We start from the raw sequence: 5084 nt of genomic DNA, 5'->3' as shown, positions 1-5084 counted from the left end.
TGGGCGCGACTCTTAAAGCCCGACGGATGAAGAGTTATAATTAAACTAAAACTTCCTATTTATAGTAAAAACGAAATTAAAATAGGGAAATGACCGTCGATCCAGGGGTATTTCGCAATTCTGACTTGCGCAACCAGGCATAGTGGGGTTGGTTAGCTAAAGTAGCTTGTTCTATCCCAAAATCATATATTTTATGCCCGATAACTCATTCCGGATTGTGAGATACGTCCGATCTAAGGTCCAACGGTCTGGATCACTTCTCACGTCGACCGGCCCTTTTCCGGTCCATCTTGGCCATGAAACTGTCCGGGACCCTCTACATCAGGATGTAAAGGATTAATGAAATTTGCTGAAAATAGAAATCTCACTGTATCTATTATTGGGATTGGATGACATGATACCTTGATAGGTGTGGCACGATTTCTTGTAGTACGGTGAGGGTCTTAGTCATGGGTTCGTCGCACGCTTAAACCCTGCCATACAAGGACGTTGGCGCGTGCGCATGGTGGATGATGCATTGGGTTGGCCGGCTCAGTTGCTTTGTGCGTCTTACTACGCTTCGTTATCATTTCATCGATCTCTCCAACACATCGGATTCCGCATCAGCATCTGCGTTGGGCCAGGTCATGTAATTTTGAGTTGGCAAGTGGGCCCCACGCGAGGAGACATCACCATCTATCGCTCTCAGGTGTAGCCCACCACACAAGAACACTCCAACTGGTGGTACCTAATGTTCATCTGTTCTTGTATTTTTTTATTTTTATTTTTTATATATTTTTTCTTCTTCTTCATATATTATTAAAGATGCCATTCATAGCAAATAGGTGTTCTTTCTTGTCATTGGTCATGTGGGGTCCACTCTGACATTATATAGATCAAAATCCTCGGTGTCCACTTATGTATCACTCAACGTACACATGTGACCTACCAGATGAGTGGACCAGATTGAACTTCGGACCAGGGTATGCATGTCCTTGATCACACACGCTTTATGAGTGGCCCTGATTTGTACACGCATGACATTCAGCACGTGTCTCATAAATAGCCTCTTGTTTGGTAGAGGCATGAGAATGAGTTCATCTTATTTAATTAACAGTATTATGTATTAGAGATCAAGATTCTAATCTACTGTTAATGTGTACTAATTATGTTCTGTGGGGCCCACTGTGATGTATGGGTTTTATCTACTCAATTCATCCATTTTTTTCAGATCATTTTAGGATGGGATCTCAAAAATGAGGTGAGTCCAAGGTTCAAGTAGGCCACACCAAAGGAAGCATTAGTGATGATGACACTTACCATTGAAAACTTCTCCGGCCTATTAACTTATTCATGAGGTCACACAAACATATATGAAGTGAAAAGATAACTGTCAGTTTGATCCAATGCATGCATCTATGGCTGCTAAGAAGTTTTCAATGGAAATTGTTCAATACAATACTTACAGTGTGGTTCACTTGAGTCTTAAATCTGCCTCATTTTTTGCTCATATCATAAAATGATCTGAAAATGGATTATAGATAAAATCCATATATCACAGTGTAGCTGCTAAACTCCACCGCTTATATAATTTCTTATTTAATTTAATACAGTTGAGATGACTTGAAGATAAAGTACCATGATAATATAATGAAAAAGTATTATCATCATGATTTTACCATCACAAAATCAAATGCAACATTCCTCGATAATACGAAAATATTTTTAGGAGATGAGTAAATGAATTTGTAATTAATATGCTTCTCAATTTTATTATTGTGAAAATTATATACATAACATATAGATTTGAGAATTTGATATTAACATAATGAAAAAGTATTATCATTATAATTTTACCATCAATGAACCAAAGACAACAATCTTCATTCAAATACAGACGAAACATTGCTGAAAAAGATTATACTTAATTAAGCTTTTTCATTACATTACTATAGTAATCCTCAACCATACATGCCCTAAAATATCGAAATAATGAAATATTTCTTCCTTAAATCATCTAAATTAAAAGGTTTATTTCCTTTCTAGCCTATCATGATCTAAATTAGCAAATCCACACAAATCACAAACCCACGTGTTACAAGGCACACCATCTACGCATCACCACGTCCCCACATCTGGTAAATATGTATCCAATCCATCCAAAAGGTAACTCTGAATATGTTCTCACCCAAATTTTAAGTTGGTCCGCCCATCAGGAAGGCCACTGGTTCAAAAACAAGTGGTAATTTTATTTTGTCCTGATTAGTGGACTGACCAAATTCTTGAGCCAGGGCATCAATATAGTGGTGGACCCTTGACTTCGATGGATTGGATTTCATCTCAAATAGCCATTATCGTGTGGAGGCATTTGCACTGGCTCCCTTACACATGCAAATTACGGATTGGTATGAGCTGTTGTATGTTGGTCCATGGGCTGGGCATGGTCCAATCAATTTTTGGGCTGAACTTGGCTCCTGTCATTTTAGCCCAACCCAACCCAAATTGAAATTATATTAATTTTTAGTGGACAAGGTCAGGTCAGGCCAGGGTCCAATCCATTGCTGGCTTTGATAATTAGCCTGGCCATTGCTACTTTTACTTCTCTGTTTAGGCTCATGTTAATCAAGGGAAATGATACGGTGGAGCCACATTTTCGCATCACACGTGCAAGCTGTTCTATCAATCAGGACCATACTTCTAGTGGGCCTATCTTGGATGGCCCATCTGTCAAAAGTCCCATATATGGGTGTCTTTTACATCTCATTAGATAGGATAATCTGATATGTACATACTTTCAATAATTTCCCATCCACTGCAGTCTCATCTTGATGGACGGTCCCAAATTATAATTCACCCTATCAAGTTCAGGTAGGATCGAATACTAACGTACAATCTCACACAGGAACATGCCCGTTTATGGCCTTAATGGCCAGTCTTGGGCCTGTTCTAGCTCATTGTCACCATTGCACCTACATATTCTGCTAGTGGGTATGGGACGTACAACTCACGTGGGGAGGGTTGATAGTATGGCAGGGTATGAGAGGTCAATGCTCGGGCATGCATGTTGAAATTGTATACTTGTAAACATTAGCTTAATCAAACCATTCGAATCGTACAGTTTGATTTAGTTCTTAATTTTTACATTGCATTAATATTTATAATATTTAATTAATAAGCATTTATTTATTGAATTTAAACTATTTATTATTATTTGGCAATCAATTCAATATCTAAATCAAATCAATATAGTAACTGAAATCTATCTAAATCCACTATTTGAACAATTTCTTTCAAGTTCATTTACTAATAACCAAGTTTCAATCATCAAAACAATCAAACATGTGTCAATTTCTTTCAAGTTCATCTATGTTATTTGATTATCTATCTTATTTGTAATCTTATTTTAACACCTAACTATCTGATTTGTCGGACGCTCGTTGGAGTGTTGAAAACCAAAAATATCTAATAATTATCTTATTTCAACAAACCAATGTCCACAAATTAAAGGTTAGGACTGCTCAAAAAAATCAAAAATTTTAACTCTGACTCAACAATTTAGCTGTTTTGATTGATTGATATTACTGCATCTACAATATTTTAGTGCTTGGGTGCCTATAGTCATGCTCTATAAAAGCATCCAGAGTAACAAACAATTGTGTCTGCAAGAAATACCATCTTGACGCTGCTTCATGTGCCAACATTCCTAATATGTGCAGTATCTAAGCCCTCCTTTAGGTAGAACTGACGGCCCAGATTTCGTGCCCAAGTATAAATCTAGTCCATTCAACAAGTAGGCAAACAGTTGGAAGTTAGTACATTAGTTTGTTTAAAATCCATGGCCTACCAGACGAGAGGACCAAGTTGACCGTGAGCACCATAGAGGTAGCCCTCTAATGACGGGATTGGATGTGGTGACAATGTGTCACATGCTGGTACATGTATGACAACTACATAAGCTGCCTTGTAGATGCATGTGGGCTTAAGGAAGTAGGAAAATCATAAATAAAGGGTTGGATGTAAAGATGTACATGAGTCGAGCTGAGCTGAGCTTTGCCCAGCTCGTGCTCGGCTCGGCTTGGCCTTCGAGCTCGGAACAGTACCCCGTGCTCGGCTCGATCGAGTTCGAGCTTGGCCAGTGGTCGCTCGTCAGATGGGTTTCGCTACTTGGACGGCCGAAAAAAATGGAGAGAGTGGAGGATAGGACTCACTTTCGAAGAGAAGCTCATCCAGACAGATGCTGGAAGAGAGAATGTCGCCAGGCGGAGAGTATTGGACGGAGCTCATTCGAACAGACGCTGGAAGAAGGAAATGCTCGTCCAGACAGATGCTTGAAGAAAGAAATGTCGCTGGACAGTTGCTGGAAGAAGGAAATGCTCGTCCAGACAGATGCTTGAAGAAAGAAATGTCACTGGACAGTCGCTGGAAGAAGGAAATGCTCGTCCAGACAGATGCTTGAAGAAAGAAATGTCGCTGGACAGTCGCTGGAAGAAGGAAATGTAGTTGGACAGACGACGATTTAGGTGATTTGGAGGGAGAAATGGGGCGATTTGGGCGAAAGGGAGGGAGAACGGATACGGTTGCTGATTTAGGCGTACTGGGTAGGGTCGGGTGACTAGATAGGTTTTTTTTTAATCCTTTATATACTAACTTAAAGTCGAGTCGAGCTGAGTCGAGCTTAATACCGAGTCAAGCTACGTCCAGCTCAGACTCGACTTGAAATATTCCGAGCGCCCAAAAAATGGCTCAACTCGGTTCGAACAGCGTTTAGATCCGAGTCGAGTCGAGCTTTTTCAAGCCGAGTCGAACGAGTTAATTACCGAGCTTAAGCTGCTCGTATAAAGCTCTAATTGGATGACATATTCATTGAATTGTTCATTGACCGCAGTGAGTATTCATTTTGAAAGACGAGAAGCCAAGTCCTAATTGCTTACACCTGATTTGACATGATTAGATTAGATGACTAGAAGATGTTACATGGTAACATTATTTTGATGAAAATTTTTATAGCTGTTAAAATAATAAATTTGATCATTAAGATGTAAAATTAGCTATTAAAATTGAGAATGGCTAACCAACGATCATAATGGCCGACAATGCCCAAAAGG

General features: G+C 39.3%; 1 long non-coding RNA gene across 1 annotated transcript; it reads left to right on the top strand.

Moving 5' to 3' along the window:
* Window positions 1-329: 329 nt before the first annotated feature.
* Window positions 330-1095, top strand: LOC131247242 (uncharacterized). The gene is made up of 2 exons (XR_009171579.1): window positions 330-723; window positions 825-1095. It is a non-coding gene; the product is annotated as an uncharacterized LOC131247242 (long non-coding RNA).
* The last annotated feature ends 3989 nt before the right edge of the window (window positions 1096-5084 follow it).

The sequence above is a fragment of the Magnolia sinica genome, chromosome 5 (genome assembly GCF_029962835.1).
Source record: "Magnolia sinica isolate HGM2019 chromosome 5, MsV1, whole genome shotgun sequence".
NCBI classification, from domain to species: domain Eukaryota; kingdom Viridiplantae; phylum Streptophyta; class Magnoliopsida; order Magnoliales; family Magnoliaceae; genus Magnolia; species Magnolia sinica.
Note: the sequence above shows the minus strand (reverse complement) of the source record. Positions and strands in the feature narration are given on the sequence as shown.